General features: G+C 44.4%; 1 long non-coding RNA gene across 2 annotated transcripts in view; it reads right to left on the minus strand.

The window, feature by feature from the left end:
• Window positions 1-17,832, minus strand: part of LOC137548098 (uncharacterized) — a 141,241-nt gene extending 123,409 nt beyond the window's left edge. For both annotated transcript variants that reach the window (XR_011026669.1, XR_011026667.1), the window contains exon 1: window positions 17,803-17,832. This is a non-coding gene — a long non-coding RNA (uncharacterized lncRNA). The remainder of the gene's footprint in view (window positions 1-17,802) is intronic.
• Between the last annotated feature and the right edge of the window lie 1,473 nt (window positions 17,833-19,305).

Raw genomic sequence — 19,305 nt, forward strand, 5'->3', positions numbered from 1 at the left:
AGAGATACAGGCAAATGGTCATACACAGTAATAAACAACAATAGTAATAATAATCCTAAGATAAGCGCGAATCCCTGGGGTCCTGCCAGTTCAAGCACACACGGATCTGACTAGGGTCTGAGAGCTTTCACTGCGAAGTTTCAGCAACAACAGACAAAGAGCAACTGACAAGCAGGTCCTAAAATACTGTTGAAGATTCAAACAGCGCCGCCCCAGAAGCCCAACCAATCAGAATACTGGGAATGACAGGCAGCTGTCAGCTGACCACCAGGTCAGCTGACACATCTCCTCAAGCCATAAATACGCTGGCGCTCCGCGCACATGTGAGCTTTTCGCTGCCCATACAGCCTGGACGACCGGACCTCCCCGATATCGGCGGGAGGCCCGGAGGCGCCCCCGCGAGCACAGCCGTGACGTCGGTCGCGCCGCTATCCGCATCTACAGTATTTGTTACATTACACCCCCTCTTAGGCATGGACTCCAGACATGCCTTGAATAGTTTCTCAGGATGTAAAATGTGAAATTCTCGTTTCAATTCCTCAGCATGATGTTGGTGATCTGGCACCCAAGATCTTTCCTCAGAACCATAACCTCTCCAATGAACCAAATACTGCACTGAGTTTCGCACTTTGCGAGAGTCCAAGATCTCCTCAATCTCATATTCGGGTTCCCCATCTACCACAACAGGGGGGGGGGGGGGGGGGGGGAGAGGAGTCTGTAAATACAACAACGAAACATGGAAGGATTTTACACCCCTCATGGTAGTTGGCAGAGCAACTCTATATGTCACCTCATTAATTTTCTCAGAAATAGAATATGGACCAATATATTTAGGTCCCAACTTTGCTGAGGGTTGTCTTAACGCAATATGGCAAGTGGAGACCCATACCTTATCCCCTGGAGCAAAATTCCATTCAACACTTCCTATCGGAGTGCCTCTTTTGTACTACAAACGCTTTTCCAAAGACCAGATTCTTTTTAAAGAGTCTTGCCACCCTTCTAATACAGGAAAGGGAGAAATATTCACGGGTAAAGGGGAAAACTTCGGTGACTTCCCTGTGACTACCTGAAATGGAGAAAACCCAGAGAAAGTGTTCCTAAGGTTGTTATGAGCAAATTCCACAAAAGAAAGGAATTTCACCCACTCATGTTGAGAATCAGCCACATAGCAAGGAAGAAATTGCTCCAGTGACTGGTTCATCCTCTCAGTTTGACCATTCGTCTGAGGATGGTATCCTGAGGAAAAAGACATAGTCAAACCCAAATGCTGACAGAAGGCTCGCCAGAACTTAGAAACAAATTGAACTTCCCTGTCAGAAACAATGTTTTCTGGTATCCCATGTAGACGGAAAATGTGAGTAACAAAGAGATCTGCAAGTTCTTGGGCAGAAGAAAGTTTTTCCAAAGGTATGAAGTGAACCATCTTACTAAAACGGTTCACTACTACCCATATCACAGTTTTCCCTTGTGACATAGGGAGTTCCCCCACAAAATCCATGGAAATATGAGTCCATGGTTCCATGGGCACAGGCAATGACTGAAGTGTTCCTGCAGGAGGCTGCCTAGCAGGTTTACTCCGGGCGCAGACTGTACATGAAGTGACAAACTCTCTGCAATCATTCTTAAGTGTAGGCCACCAGACGTAACGGGATAATAATTCTTGCATTCTGGCCATGCCAGGATGTCCTACATTCTTATGACAGGGAAAAAGTTGCAAAACCTGAAGACGCAAGTGCAACGGAATAAATAGGAGGCCATCAGGTTTCCCCTCTGTGGTAACCTGTTGATACGACTGCAGAGTGGATGCTAAATCCTCCATAGGTTCCGTGGCGGCCACAACCACATGTTCTGGCAGAATATTCACAGGGGTTGAGGGCTATTCTGTCTCAGGTTCGAAACAACGGGACAAGGCGTCTGCCTTGGCGTTTTTATTACCAGGTTTGTACACTATTATAAACCTAAATCTGGAAAAGAAAAGTGCCCAACGAGCTTGTCTCGGATTGAGCCTCTTAGCTCCTTCATTGTATTCTAGATTTTTATGGTCGGTGTACACAGTGATCACATGTTCTACCCCCTCCAACCAATTACGCCACTCCTCAAAAGCCATCTTGATAGCTAGTAATTCTCTGTTACCAATATCATAGTTTTTTTCCGCTGGTGTGAATTTGCGGGAAAAAAACGCACACGGATGTAATCGTCCCTGAAGCCCAGAGTGTTGAGACAGAACAGCCCTCACTCCAATTTCAGAGGCATCTACCTCCAGTATAAAGGGGCGTGTTACATCCACATGTTGGAGGATGGGAGCAGAGCAGAAGAGTGTCTTTAACTGAGAAAAGGCCACATGAGCTTCCTCAGACCAGTTGTAGGTATCCGCCCCTTTCTTTGTCAAATTAGTGAGAGGAGCAACCACCAATTTTGCATACAAACAATTCTGCCTGAGTTTATTTTATACAAACTTCACGTGTTCTCTATGGTCTTTGAGATTTTTGGAAAAAAATCAGAATGTCATCTAAATATACAACAACGAATCGTCCCAGAACGTCTCTGAAAATTTCATTAACTAGTTCCTGAAAAACTGCAGGAGCATTGCACAACCCGAAGGGCATAACTAAGTACTCATAATGCCCATCGGGTGTGTTGAAGGCCGTTTTCCACTCATCATCCTGTCTGATGCGTATCAGATTGTAAGCCCCTCTCAGGTCCAGTTTAGAGAAAATTTGAGCCCCGGACACTTGTGAAAACAGATCCTCAATTAATGTTACGGGGTATCGATTCTGTATGGTAATTTTGTTCAAAGCTCTATAATCAATACAGGGACGAAGTCCACCATCTTTTTTTTGAACAAAAAAGAACCCTGCCCCAGCCGGTGATTTAGAGGGACGAATGAAACCCTTCTCAAGGTTCTCTTTGATATAATCTTTCATGGCTACTTGTTCTGGACCTGAGAGGTTGTACAAATGACCCCTGGGAGGCATAGTACCAGGTCTCAGCTCAATGGGACAATCAAATTCTCTGTGGGGAGGAAGCTTATCAGCAGAACGTGGACAGAAAACATCAGAATAGGCGACATACTGAGGGGGAACGCTCTCAATGTAAATGTCAGCAGAACACAAGGTGATTTTCTCCAGACAATGTACTTGACAATCTGGAGACCAGGCCAGCAACTGTCCTGAACTCCAGTCTATCTGAGGAGAATGCTCACGCAGCAAAGGGAGGACAAGCACAATGGTGGAGGAGGACATATTCAGGACATAAAATTGAATTTCTTCCCTATGCAGAACCCCTACATGACAAGTGAGGATTGGGGTCTGAGAGAGAGGTTGCTTGTTCTATAAGGGAGAATCATCAACAGCTGTTACAAAGATCTGTTTTTTCATGGAAAGTACTGGAATATTCCACTTCATAGCTAGATCTAAATCGATGAAGGTTGCTGCAGATCCTGAATCGATAAAAGCCTGAGTGCAGCAAACTTGATTCTCCCAAGTGATTGTACAGGGTAATAACATTTTAGGATTCTTTTGAGGTAAAACAGATTTGCCTAGAGTAGTACCTCCCACTACACCTAGGCGGAGGAGTTTTCCGCCTTCTTGCTACAATTCAGAACAAGATGACCCTTCTCCCCACAGTATAAGCAAAGACCCTCTTTCCTTCTCCTGGTCTTCTCAGTCTCCGACAGTCTGGAATGACCTATTTGCATTGGCTCGTCAGAACTAGTCGTGACCGAGGGAGTGGAAAAAGTAAGTTTAGATGAAACACGTGATCTGCCCAGCTTACTAAAACAAATTCTACAATCAATCTTAATAGCCAATGTGATGGCCTCATCCAGTGTCTTAGGTTCGGGGTGACTAATCATGACATCTGAAACTGATTCAGACAACCCCGTAAGAAAACGATCCAGTAAAACGAAATGCTCCCACCTAGAAGACACCGCCCATTTTCTAAATTCTGAGGCGTAATCCTCGACTGAACTATGACCCTGAAGGAGATTTTTTAGCTTTCTTTCTGCTGTGGCAGCAATGTCGGGGTGGTACATATATGTCCGCCATGGCCTCAAAAAATGCCTGAACCGACGCCAAAGCCTCATGATCGTCCGGCAGATTATAAGCCCAGGTTTGAGAATCCCTGTGTAATAATGTTTTGATCAGAGTCACTCTCTGTAGTTCAGTACCGGATGAAAGGGGTCTCATCTCAAAATACGACATGCACCTGTTCCTGAAATTCCTAAAATCTGATCTTTGACCTGAAAATTTTTCAGGGAGGGCCATTTTAGGTTCAATAGCACGAACGGGAGGTATTGAGGGTGCAGAAGCCTGAAGATTGCGCACAGTGTCAGACAACAGATTTAATTGAGACTGTTGCGCAGTAACTGTAGTATTTAACTGCTCAACAGCTGTGGTTAAAGGGGAACTTCAGCCTAAACAAACATACTGTCATCAAGTTACATTAGTTATGTTAATTAGAATAGATAGGTGATATAATCACTTACCCACCCTGTTTTAAAAGAACAGGTAAATGTTTTTGATTCATGAGGGGTGCCATCTTTGTCATGGGTTGGTTGGAGGACCAACTCGTGTGGTCCACTGACAACCCGTTTCGGGCGAACCTCGTCCTCCATCGCCGTTTTATAGATGACATACTATGTGTGTGGGAGGGTTCAGAGGAGGAACTAGCTGGATATGTGGAATATCTAAATAGTAACCAATTGGGTTTATCCTTTACTATGGAAACCAACCCCTATAAAATACACTTTCTAGACTTAGAAATCAGAGTTGACCCCGATAGCGCAAACATCAGCATGATAAATTACTTCAAACCCACTGATAGGAATGGGTATCTTGATTACTATAGTGCCCACCACAAACCATGGTTAAAAAATGTGCCATTCGGGCAGTTTAAACGATTACGTCGAAATTGCACGAATGACGATGATTTCGATCGCCAATCGGCAATATTAAAAGCAAGATTCTTAGAAAAACATTACCCTATCCCCCTGATAGAGTCTGCTCTGGAGAGAGCTTCGGTTCTCTCACAACAGGAATGTATATCGCCCAAGGTCTCCAAAAAAGGAAAGAATCTAAAAATGGCCAACTCCATTACTAAACGCCTGCCTATTATCGTTGATTTTTCTGGACAAGCTGGTGAATGCAAACACATTTTTGATAAGTAGTGGCCAGTGTCAAACAGACCCTTCCCCCGAGACCCCAGTTGGTCTTCCGGAGAGGCAAGACCATTAGGGGCTATGTAGCACCAAGTAGATTGTCGTCAAATAGGGCTACAAACTGCGGTGGGAATCAGGCCAAATTGGGGTGCTACTCACGTAAGTCCAAACGCTGCCTTTGTTGTAAAACCATCAATAATGGCGTAGTCACCTTCCAGACTAATGGTTCTATACAATTTCCGATAAAAAGTCACGTAACTTGCCAAAGTACCTATGTAATTTATCTGTTAGTCTGCCCATGCAATCTGGCCTATGTGGGCCGCACCACCCAAAAATTTCAAACTCGACTAAACAAACACAGATCTAATGTTAACAAGGGGGAGCCTAAACATGGGGTGTCCAATCATTGTAATTTGGTACATAATAGGGACTTCAATGTGTTGAAGGCCACTATTATAGACCAAGTGCACCATCCTAACAAATATGAGAAATATTGTATTCTTTATAGACGAGAATCCTTTTGGATTCTGAAATTGGGGACACTTGAACCGGGGGGCCTAAACAAATATTTGGAGGAGATGAGTCATCTACAACAGACATTACAATAACAGTGATATAAAATTCTGCTTGTCTTTTTCTGCTCCACCAGTGGCGATTGCATTGCGCAGGTGTGCGTAGAGATATATGCATGCATGTGTGTGGGAGTTGGGTCCACATATGTGTATGCATTGAACATCATATGTTTCTGGATGTAAATCAAATGATTCGCTGCGTGTATATACACATATATATTGAGGTTAATTGTGATTCTTGAAATCGCCTGTCTCTGCCATGTAATGATTTGGAGGACAATTGGTGTAGTTACCTTTATTATATTAAATGGGGCTCTTTATATGTGGGACTTTCGGCTCTTGATGTGGGACTTCTTTGCAATACACTGGGTGTTTCTATATCCACTCTCCATAATCCTAGTGCATGCAGACACTTTAGGAGTCCCCTCTTTTTTCCTTCCCTTCTATTAAGGGTTCTAAGGTAATTTGGGTCTATTAGGATCATTAGGATCCTCTTAGTTACCTCCCAGAGAAAACTGATTGGCTGTAATGAACCATGTATGTTATATAAAGGGTTGTAGTTTTATTGTATATGTATGACTTGAAAAAGCGGAGGGTGTTCCTCCGTGAAACGCGTTGTCTTTGTATTAAATTATTGTTTTTTAAAAAGTAGCCCATACGTGTGTGCTACCTTGCATCATTTACCCCCATTGTATGCCCGCCCCGTATGGGGACTAGATGCCGCTCACCACGCTCTTCCGCGTGTGTTGGAGCAAGCGTCTTGATTCCCATAGCAACTGCCGCAAGGAGAGCTGAGACTAGTGACGTCACATCCGCCCTATCGATACGGAGAGCCCGGTCCCCGGCTGGCTAAGAGGGACGCATGCTAACCGCGGCTGAGTACGCTGTGCCAGCCATACTACTACTAGGTGAGACCTTTCCTACTACAGTTCCATTCATGTGACTGAAAATCTCAGAGCGCTCCCTTTTTCTTCTTTCTTCTATATATATGCTTTGTGCCTACGGGAGCAGCCGAGTGACTACTTGGGTGGCTAGATCGCACCTTAAGGGGCTCACTACCCCTAACCCTCCTTATCTTTGTCATGGGGGCAGCCATCTTTTTGGTTGAAAGGAGGTGACAAGGAGCAGGAGACACAGTTCCAACTGTCCTGTGTCCTGATTACCCCTCCCAGCTGCACACGCTAGGCTTCAAATGTCAAATTCAAAATGTCAAAAAAAAAAATTGCACCAAAACAGCAGAACGAGAACAACAACATCAGAAATCCCATCATGCTTTGCACAGCATCAGGGGAAAAAAGCCCGGGCAGTTTTTTTCTGTGCAGCTAAAAATGAGGCGTGTATAAGAGAAACAAAGTTCTGATGCTGTGAAACTGTCAAAGAAACACCAAACCTTTTCAGTGCTGCTGAGTCGATTTTTAGTCCGGAGGTTCACTTTAAGGCCTGAACCTGCTGACACAGTGCCTCCATAATAATATGGTCTGTTGTTATGTAATGATCAGCAATAGCGCTAACACCACAATAGTCAGTATTTTATTTAGAGTGTGATCACACGTGATTTGGTGCACAGTAATATTCAGGAACACGAGAAAGTGATAGCCCCTAGTGTTGGGGCTATCCCTAGCAGGAGAGTGGTCATACAGGCAATGTCATCAGGGATCGGTCAGTCAGAGGTACAAAGTCGTGAGGCAAAATGAGCGTGAGTATACAGGCAATAGTCGGCAACAGATCAGATTGGCAGAAGTACAGAATCGCAAGACAAGATCAGGGTAAGTATTCAGGCAGAAGTCGGCAACAGATCAGATTGGCAAAGGTGCAGAATCATGAAGCAAAGAGTAGTCAGAGGTACAGGCAAATGGTCATACACAGTAATAAACAACAATAGTAATAATAATCCTAAGCTAAGCGCGAATCCCCGGGGTCCTTCCAGTTCAAGCACACACGGATCTGACTAGGGTCTGAGAGCTTTCACTGCGAAGTTTCAGAAACAACAGACGAAGAGCAACTGACAAGCAGGTCCTAAAATACTGTGGAAGATTCAAACAGCGCCGCCCCAGAAGCCCAACCAATCAGAATACTGGGAATGATAGGCAGCTGTCAGCTGACCACCAGGTCAGCTGACACATCTCCTCAAGCCATAAATACGCGCGCGTGAGCTTGTCGCTGCCCATGCAGCCTGGACAAACCAGACCTCCCCGATATCGGCGGGAGGCCCGGAGCCGCCGCCGCGAGCACAGCCATGACGTCAGACGCGGAAGCGGCGGTCGCGCCGCTATCCGCGTCTACAGTATTTGTTACAATATATTCCGGCGTATAAGACGACTGGGCGTATAAGACGACCCCCCAACTTTTCCAATTAAAATATAGAGTTTGGGAAATACTCGCCGTATAAGACTACCCTTCTTCCAACGCACACCAAATTAAAATAAAAATAAAAAAATCATATACTGGTGCTGTGTATGAACAGATACTGGTGCTGTACTGTATGTGTTACCAGCCAGTATATAGTCAATTGACTTGTTGCATTGGTCAACGCTCCTTAAGTAGACCTGGTCAGCTTTCCTTGTCTACCTGTTTATCAGAGCGGTATGGAAGAATAGATTGCGCTCCCTCAGCAGGGAGATCTGAAAGGCGGTAACGGGATAGGGCGTATCACCCGGCATCAATGACACCCGGCGTATAAGACGACCCCCAACTTTTCAGAAGATTTTCAAGGGTTAAAAAGTAGTCTTATACGCAGGAATATACAGTAATTTTCACCTGGTCCAGCTGGGTTGAATTCAAGGCATCAGAAGCACACAAAAACCTAATTCTTGTTACTCAGAAAAATTGAGGGTAAAATAAGAAGAGGAAGCCTAAGATGGATATAGAGCATATGTGAAGCTATGGACATGCCTATGCAACAGTTGAAAGAAGCAGTGATTGACAGAGACATCTGATATGCAGACGTACATATATTCACAAGAATGAGGAGGAGAAGGAATGGCACTTTCGGTGTGAAAGGGTGATATAACTTTGCTTTGAAATACCCAACGCCACCAGAAGACTAGTAACTGGGCTACTGCACTCTTCAATACACTAGTCTTTCCTTCCTTTGCTCTCCCCATTTTTCTTCATTCTTTTAACTCTCTCCATCCCCCCTTTCTTTTTTTCTCCTTTTCATTTATAAAGACGACGAAACCAAAAAGTAATACAACCACAGTTTCACAAAGTAGTTTCCTGTCTTGCATATGTGCCTAATTAGCTGTGATTTGATTGTGATATTTCCTAGTGAATCAATATTCTCTTAGATGTTTATTGATTCATATTCTTCTACAGAATGGAGAGGTATGTCCTCTTTAATATTATTTTGCTCAAACTTTTTTTCAATCATGCATTTTATATATTTTAAAATTATAATTACAAGTAGGGACAGCTATTTGCAATTAAAAATAAAGCCAATGCAAACTTTCAGAGATACTCCGCATCCTCAAGCTGCTCAGTTTAGCAAAAAATAACGCAAATTTGTGATCTGCCCTGGATCCGCACTTTTGAAGTTTTTAAATATAGTCTTCCAACACTAGTCAGCCCCTTAACTGGTCTTAGAGGACATCCAAGACCAAAAACTGCTATGGCAAATCAAGTACATGTTTGTCTGTATTGTGCTGCTGTATCATTTTGTTTCCTCCAATCCCCTCTGTCACTATTCTGCTACTATATGCCCCGTTCTTTGGTCTTGACTAGTACTAGTCAGCTAGTCAGGACCTTTGATTCGGAAATAATGCCCCCACATATGCACAGTATTTGTCTTATGAGATGAGCTGAAAGCACCATTCTTGCTCGCAGTGGCTCTACTTGTGTCTAGGGCTCACTCATAGCACTGAGGCAGTGCATGTAAGCCACAACTCCGGACCAGTGAAGACCGCCTTTCTGAGGAGACGACAGGACAGGCACCATATTTGTTACACAGGTCCATTATAAAATGTAGGAAACTGGGGAAACTTTTTTATTTGCATAGACTTTACATGCATTTTATAATAGTCCTGTGCTGTAAAATCCAGGCAACCAGCCGAATAGGTTAAGGAAAGTTGCATATGCAGAAGTGGTAACCAAAGTGAGTGCCCTACACAAGCCTGTCGGCCGAAGGCTGCTGGCCAGGGTCCTGGATTGGTAGATGAGATAAAAGTCTATGGGGTTTCCTGCTGGGTCCCATTAACTATGTCAGCGCCAAACTTTCACCATGAAATGTGTGTTTTTTAGCTAACGTTTAGGTTACAATGCACAAGATGGCATGCATTTAAATCTTTTATTGGATAATTGTCTGTTAATTGTGTAGAGATACAGGGGCTTATTATTTTATATGTGTTTAATTTACATTGATCTGAAATCAGATAAAATGCCAAAAAAGCTAATTTCCTTCATTTAAACATACATCTAAAATAACACAAATTATGCAGAAGCATTGAGGATGTTGGTCTGTAGGGAAAAGCAATAATACACAAGACATAGATGACTTATTTCTGATTTACCTAGGGTGGTGGTTTATCTGTTTACAATTACCCTGCTAAAGCAAGAAAGTGGTGATGGGAGCTGTACTGTGACATCAGCAGAGCCGCATAGCTGCAGCAGGAGAGTGGTGATATGCAGGGCCGGTTCTCTCATGAAGCAAGGTGAAACATTTGCTTTAGGTGCAGATTACAGGGGCAGCATGTTTGCACTGTGTGTTTACACTTACAGCATGCAAACAGATTAAGAGGAGAAGCAAGAGGAGAGCAAGGGAGGTGAAGAGATCATCATTGGGGAAAAGCAGCTTGTTGTGCTGTGTGAGGAGTCTGACAGTGAGCGAGGAGAGGGGGGGAGGGGGGCAGGAGAGCAATTCTATACAAAGGAACAAGTGGCTGGGCACATCCATCATAAAACATCAATTTATTAAAAAATGTTTAAAAAGCCATACATACATTCTCAATGGACAATCTGCATGGAGAGAGGGTTAGCATGTTAAGGATCAAGACAGGCAAGAGAGCAGTAGTGTTTCATTTGACTTACACAGCAGAAAGGTGAAGGTGGCACTGCTGCCCTGGCTGAGGAGGAATGGGGGATGACCGACTGGCTGAGGGTGAGCAGTTTGTTTGTCACAGATTTGCAGCCAGCCAGCGTGTTATTGTGTTGAGCTGCAGCATGTCATGTCTCAAGTTGCTGCATATGCTCCCTTGCTGACTAAAAACATTAACCACTCTGCGACCGCCTAACGCAGGATGGCGGCTGCAGAATGGCTCTGTTGTTCCTCGATCACGCTATATGGCGTCATCTCATGAGGAGCGAGAAAAAACGGGAGCTTGTGCTTGCACGAGTGTGAGCTCCCGCCTGTAAACACAGTGGGGCAGAGCGATCAGCCTGCTGGTGGCTGATTAGCGATGGCAGTCTGTTTTCTGTATTTACATTTTTGAATTGTAAAAAATGGCCTGGTCACTAGGGGGGTATAAACCTCTGGTCCTCAAGCGGTTAAATGAAGCAGAGTAAATTGTTGGGTGCTGTGTGATTATTTAAATTTAGGGGGGGGGGGGGAAGGTGCATCTTCACAAGTTTGCCTTAGGCAGCAAAAAGTCTTGAACTGGCCCTGGTGATATGAGTTGTGTTGTGATATCACCACAGCTGCTATATAGCTAGAAGTTCTGCCATTTGATAGCAATATTTCCTAGTGAATCTTTTTTCTCTTTGAGATTTATTGATTCAAATTCTTCTACAGAACGAAGGTGTAGGCCCACTTTGTTTATTCTGCTCTCTCTTTTTTTTTATATGCATTTTATATATTTTAACATTGAAACTACTAGTAGGGAGAGCTATATGCAATTAACCCTTTAGCAGCTACATATATCAAAATTATACAGTATGTGTTCTGCAGGGTAGATTTATTTTTTTCTGGTTGGGAAAGTGTGCCTTCCCCAGCCTAGCATAGTATGCAGAGCGGTACAGGGAGCTGTCATATTTATCTGTTCCTGGCAGCTGGCTTCTCCTCTCCTCCACTCGCGCTCTGCAATACTGACATCCTCTTCTGAGTTCCCATCACATGCTATGTCATGTGATAATAACCCAGGGGATGGTGTCAGCACAGCAGCACTGCCCGGTGGAGGAAGAAGGGTGTTAAAAGAGTCTCTTTTTCTCACTCCTCTTCCACCACTCGGCAGCGCTACAAAGCTGTCACCATCCCCTGGGTTATGATCACATTGCATATCACGTGATCAGAACATAGAAGAGGATGCCGGGAGTGTAATGACGTGTGTGGATGAAGTGAAAACTATCTGCCCGGAACAGGTAAATACAAAAAAGCTTCTTGCACCACTCTGCATGGCTACATTAGGTAGCAAAATGGTTTATGCTGTTAGAAGACACCTTAGCATGCACATCTAACTTGAGACATTGCATGCAGGGCTGTTAACTGTATAACCTTCCCCTCTGCCAAGCACGTACTAGGTTCATTTTGGCAAAGAAGGGCTTTAAGTGCCAACAACGTACTAGGTATGTTATTTGGCAGTTTGGGAACCAGGAAGCAGCAGGGAGGGGGGCTAACATCATTCCTCCCTCCACATGGGCCCCCCTTCTCTGCCTCCCTGTATGACTGGAGCAGCGGTCGGAGTGTAATTACTCACCTTATCGCTGGCTCTATGCCTGTGTCCCACGCCGGCAGCCATCTCCTCTCTCTCCTTTCTTCCTATATGACGCATGATTACGTACGCGTCATACAGGATCGGGAGAGGAAAGAGGAGCCTGCTGCCAGAGGGGACACCATGTGGAGCCAGCGATCAGGTGAGTTAATTACACACTGACAGCTGTGCTCTAGCTCTGCAGGGGGCCACAGGAGGGGATCCCATGTGAAGTGAGAGAGGATAATCTCGCCCCCACCCCACCCCACAGTGGCCCCTATATCTTCTACCTATTCTGGGAGCTCCTATCTCTATTACCTATGCTGGGGCTACTATACCTGCTACCTATATGGGGGCGCCTATACCTGCTATCTATATTGGGGCACCTATACCTGCTACCTATACTAGGGCACCCATACCTGCAACCTATACTGGGGCACCTATCCCTTGCTATCTATACTGGTGAAATCTATTCCTGGCTTCCTATACTTGCTGCACCTATATCTGGCTACCTGTACTGACGCACCTGTTCCAGAACAGGAAAAGTTGGATACCAGTACATATCTGGTGTCATTGGATTCAGCAGAATCAGGGCTTTTACAAACATTAACATTTTTGTCAGTAAATGTATTTCTTCTTTGGAAAAGAAAACAACAGAAAAATATTTTATTTATTTCATTTGTTTTAAAACATATTTCACTCAAAAATGTTGTTGTACCACCAGAAAAAAAATTGTTTCAGTGTTCAGCCCCAAGTCATTACAGAAAAAAACAATATATAATATAGATTTTCTTGACAAAACCCTAAGTAAACCTAATGAGTGCAAAATGTCTACAAACTGCTTGGCAGTAGATATTCGCATTTAGGACAAATCGGCTGGCAGAAAAAGGATTAAAACTCAAAACCAATGCAAACTTACTGAGATCCTCAAGCCACTCAGTACAGCAAAAATGTGTGATCTCCCCTGGATCTACAATACTTTTGTGTTTCAAAAATGTTCATTTTTTTAAATAAAGGAACAATACAGAAAAGAAATGCAGGGTTATTGCATTGTGTCAACAATAGAACAAAAAACAAGTATAAACCGTAGAATATCATACAAACGTCCATTGTTCTAACATAAAAAAGTGGGCTCTAATGTAGTTGGAACAGACAGAACACTAGGTCATTGATCATAGTAGATCAGTAGAGGACCCAAAAGGCCCAAGGCCCGACTAAACAGTGCAATGCGTTGTCCATAAACAGTATTTGTATGATGCAGTGAAACACATTTAAGCCAAAAACTGTAACAAGCAGTAAACATGGAGGTAGCTTAGGAAGAGGCTAATGTACTCCAGGGGATTGTTCCCAGCTACCTGGAGTGTGCTGTGGAGGGAACAAGAATACCAGCCCAAGGTACAAAGGGCTGGTAATTGAGAAAGCTATGGAGGTCAGCCTATAAAAGGTAGGCAGAACCTCTGCTGAGGGAGAGAGCAAAAGGAGCAAGGAGGAGAGAGGAAAACTTGTGAAAGCAAGAAGCACAGAAAGGAGAGAAGACAAGAAAGAGAGGTTAGAGTGGGGCTCATCTCACAATCTAGAAACCAAAGTGTCCTCCATCAAGGGGTATTCAAGCCTGATCCAAGCATCCCAGATTTTCTCAAATTTCTTATGGGAGTCACGGAGGATGCTAGTCAATTTCTCATTGACCATATAGGAATCCTACAAAACACAGTTCCTGGAACTCACTGGCATTAACAACTGTGGGAACCTCACCAATATGAGGGAGCAGGAGTCTGGCAGGTGCAAAAAAGCCACTAATTAAAAACTTGAGGTCAAGCTCTGCTTCAATTCCACCATTACATTTTATTCAAAAAAGTCATACAAAACAATGATTAGTCACTAAATGTGTCACCTTAAAAACATAAAACACACTGCGGAGATGTACATTGCACAGCTGGCTCACACGCACACAGCACAACAAACGCACCAATCGCATCTGGGATCCCACCATACAGCAACTAAGTCTGCACTATTCCCTAGAGGGATGAGTCCTGTCCCTGCCAAATTGATTTTCCACTTCAAGGAGTTCTTCCTTATAAACGAAAGTGAAGCTTCCACAAGGTCACAGTCATTAAACAGTTGGACCGTATAGGCATAACTCAGCAGATCCTTTACCTTCATGCAGCATAACACATACAGTTTATGAGCATATAACAGGGTTCCACCTCAAAGAGGCTCTCACCACTCAGCAGCGTTGCAAAGGGCCATCCAGCGTCCTGTAGGCTACAGGTAAAGTTCAGTGCATGAGTTGGATTCTAGCCTCTCCCACCGATAGATCCATGTGCAGTAATGGTGGTGGGCTCCCCTTGATAGTATTAAACTGGTACGGTCGTGCGAGATAGTGCGCACCATCCGTCTCTGGTCAGCCACGCTACCCCTCTGGTTTAACTACCTCCTGCATGGTCCGGCATCAGACTCCAGCGTTGGTACAGGCAGGGCTTGTGGCTGGCGTGTGCAAGGCCGCAGTGGCAGTCACCCTCACCATGCGTATCGGCTGCTTCCGGCCTTAATCATGTGGTCAGTGGGCGGTGGTTTGCAGGCTTATCTTTTTATAGCGTCTCCGGTTAGTGTGACGATAACGTCGCATTACATTATCGCCATCTTGTGGATACTCTTCTGCTTGCAGGTTTTCAGTTTCTATTCAAGTGTGAGTGCAACCATAAGGTCGCATGCGACTGTTGCCATGTTGTCGACATTTATCTAATTTCAGCTCAACAAATTATCTAATTTCAATTTCAGCCATTCCAAACGGGGGCCATATATATATATATATATAGTCCCATTACTTGGGCCCTGTCTTGTGGATATTTTAGTTCATTACAGCCAGTTTATTCTATTAGGCTGCACATAGTTCCTTACTGTGATATAATTGCAGCAAATATCTCCCAATGATTTCATCTCAACTGCATAATAATCACAGAATATATTGTCCCCATTTTTAGAGTTATTTTTTGATCATCATTGACCCTGGCTGATTTTAGATTGAACTCACACATGCATTACACATTTCATCCATCTATTAGTTTATTACAATTTACTTCTGACAGTGATAACCCTTTCTGTCTGGCAGGTACCCCCTCAACTAACTCCCAACATCATGGACATGGCCGATACATTGTAAAATAGTTCTTAACGAGCACATATACATTCTATGTTGTGCGTCTTTGCAGCTAAGTTCACCATCCAGTTTCCATAGTGACTTACCTCCAATCCTCTCCACTTGGGAAAAGGGGGGAGGGGGGGGGGGGGGACCACCGGGACAGGTAAGGGGAAAGGGAAAGATAAGGGAGGGAGTGGGGGGAAAGGGGGGATTAAAGGATGAGAGGGAGGATAGGGGGGAAGGATTTGATTAAGGTAAGAGGGCAGAAAGGAGGAAAGGGATGGTAAAAGGAAAAGAAAGGGGGGGAGAGGGGGGATGGGAAAAGGGAAAGCAACAAAACTTTGGCCCAATTATTAGACAATTCCCAATATATACGGTTAACCAAGGGATAACAGCAAATCCCTGGATGTATCAGAGGAAAGGGGCAAATCTAAATTCTGTGTTAAGACCATTGGGTGTCATTGTCCCTAGCTGGTAAATCCAGCGTTTCTTAATTTGTCTGAGCCTCCTATCCAGGTCTCCTCCGCTAGAAGGGGCCTTCATCTTATAGATCCCTTTGAATTTCAGTAATTCAGGGTTAGCATCATGGAATAGGTGAAAATGTACTTTAATTGGAGATTTGTCATAATTATCCTTACTCCTAATTACTGACATGTGCTTTTGAATGCGTTTCTTCAATTCGTTAGCTGTTTTGCCCACATAGAGCAATTGGCATGGGCACTCGAGCACATATACTACAAATTTCGTATTGCAATTTATGAATTTCTTGATTTCGTATTCCCAGCTATTGCGTGCATTCCTAAATGTTGCCGATCGATCCACCAGACTGCAGACATTGCATTTACTGCACGTGTACATGCCTTTTGGCTGTATATGATATCCCAGCCACATGCTTTTTGCTCTAATTGTAGACGGATTGTATTCTGATTTTACAAGGAGGTCCTTGAGATTAGGGGCTCTTTGAGGCGTCAATAGGGGTCGTTCTCCTACCACCTCTCTTAGTGTGGGGTCTAATTGTAAGATATGCCAGTTCTTAGCTAATACTAGTCTCAATTGTGACCAATGTGATTTATTTATAAATTCAGTACTAATTAAGATACGGCACTAAATACAAGCATACTGTACTGTAGGTGTCAATACAGTGCATGAAGTATAAAGACTCTCACTCTTAGTTCCTGATTTACCAAACAGATTGCTTAACGCAGGTGCCCCGCGGCAATTCCATTAACTCATTAGCACCACACACGTTATTGGGATAACGTGTGGGGCTATGGTTACGTGTACAATGGCACTAATAGGTTAAATGGCTATGCTCCCCCAGTGTCAGTACTGGTAAAAGTACTGTGCATTGCCTTACATGGCAATCTTACCCCGTTTGGAAAATCAGGGCCTTTGTCCCATAGGCAAAAACTGCCAGTGCACAACTTCAAAAAGGATTTTGACACAGTACAAAAATTTGGCCTCACAACAACATAAGGGTAACATAAATAGGTAAATAATTCTAAGAAAAAGTATTGGTACTATACAGTAGTAACAATCCAATGTGAAGACACAGCCAGTCCTTGCCAGCACCACCGCAATACTTTCAACAAGAATGGAAGAGTCTACAATGTCCTTATAAGTCTCCGCAGATTTCGAAACCCTCAGTAAAAAAAATTGCAGGAAGGCAAGTCCCAGTAAGTTTGCTGCATTTCTTAACGTACTTTCATTTCATCAAATGCTTCCAGACGGAATTATGACATTACCAAAGTCACAACTTCCACCTGTACAACTACCAGTTTCAAGGCCTCATCAATTATTGGAAGATTAGCACTGAGTCCTGATTAGTTTTGCTTTTGTATTTGTGCATCAAGCTGTATAGGGACAACTTCTTAGATCTTAAACTGCTGTATTTATTCTTATTTGAGCCAATATATGTTTAATAGTTTGGAATCACCATGGAGACAATTTATAGAAGGCAGAAAGGGAACAAGAAATCTCCAGTTCTTGGATAAATAATTTATACAAGAATAGGAAATTAAGAGATCTTGCAGATATGTAGATATGTATTTGTATATTTTGATCACCAAATTTACAATGGTGGCAATGACACTAAAGTACGCAAAATGCAGTTTTTGTGAATGTTTGCCATTTTCAATTGTCTCTTCCCCCCCCCCCCCCCCCCCAAAAAAAAGGGGTAGGCTCTTTTTATTCACTTTTTGGACTCTCTAATGTTAAAGGGAGGCCTACTAAGTGTGCCCTTAGTGGCTGCAGCTCTTTGAGTCCTACTGTGGAAAGGCGCTATACAAATGTTAAAAAAAAAAATTCAACACCTACCTCCACTATTTTGTCCACACTAATGCAGGTATTGGTAATGCTGGAATTTGTTCATCCTTTTTCCACTATACTGTTGACCTATATATAAAAGGATGAACAAGCTGTTCAGAAAGTGATGTTGTTTATCTGAAATAAAGCCATCTTTCAGAACACATTCATAAAAGTGGACATTGCTTTCAGTGTGGCTTTCTCTCAGGGGCGCCTAAAGCCACTGGCACTAAAGGCAGCTGCTTGGAGCGGCATGAAGGTGGGGGCGAGCTGCTGCGGGGGGAGACTGCGGCTAATCGCCGCTATTGCAAACAGCTGCAGCTGCGCTTGTGTCCGATCATACTTTATTTACACTCTGGCGCCTGCATACACGCCCCCCGCCCAGGCCCAGCCAATAGACTTTTAGCCAGGAACCTCTCACTAGAGTCCCACCCACTCCACCTCCTCCTAATCCCCTGTCCCGCCGCTCTCCCTAGCAGCAGCCGCACGATTTGTTTACTGCTGCGTGTGGTGCCGCCTCTAACTCCGCCCCCCGCCAGCCAGAAGTTCGGGTTCCTAGGCTTGCCGCTGTCTGACCCATCCACTATGCTTCTCCTGTGCCCCCCTGTGTGATGAGCAGGCAGAGGTGAGGGTGAGCTGCAGGGGGGAGACCGGAATCAGCCCAGCAATGCTGATAAGTGCCGAGGAGACAGGAGGACAAGGCAGCTGACTGTGCACTGTGTGAGCCCAGAGCTGTGTATATTGGAATTGTAACATATGAGCTGAATGATGCTGATATACACAGCTCTGAGCAGCTCATAGTGCACAGCTGCCTGTCCAGAGACTGACACTCCCCTGCTCTTATCAGCTCTGCTGCCAGGAGATCTTCACTCCTGATAAAAACACTGTCTGACCGTCACCTGCTGGGGGGAGGGGAATAAAAAGCAGCATACATGCTAACAGTGGGGGGAAGGTAAACATGGGCACACAAGTCAGAGCAGTGACAAAGCTATGGAGCTGTGGGCCCTGATGCAAGTTTTACATGGGCCCCCCAAGCACTCTATACATAATAATTGATAAGGCACACCAAAACCTGCCAATGGCAACTACAGTGTCAGAGGTGCAAGAAGGGGATGGGGAGCAGCTTGCTAGTGATCACTATTATTATTATTATTTAGTATTTATATAGCGCCAACATCTTCCGCAGTGCTGTACAGAGTATATTGTCTTGTCACTTAAAGAGAACCCGAGGTGGGATTTTATTATGCTAGTGGGGCACAGAGGCTGGTTGTGCACACTAACACCAGCCTCTGTTGCCCCATGCTGTGCCTCCAAGACCCCCCTGCGCGCCGCTATACCCCCTGCAGTGCTGGCGACACGCAGCGTGTCGCCAGCACAATGTTTACCTAAGCGCTGTCTGTCAGCACCGCTCCCCCGCCTCCTCCGTATTGGCGCTACCCGCTGCGTCACTTCCCTCCAATCAGCGGGAGGGAAGGGACACAGGCGGGGAGCTCCGATGCGGAGGAGGCGGGGGAG

This window comes from Hyperolius riggenbachi, chromosome 1, assembly GCF_040937935.1.
Source record: "Hyperolius riggenbachi isolate aHypRig1 chromosome 1, aHypRig1.pri, whole genome shotgun sequence".
NCBI classification, from domain to species: Eukaryota; Metazoa; Chordata; class Amphibia; order Anura; family Hyperoliidae; genus Hyperolius; species Hyperolius riggenbachi.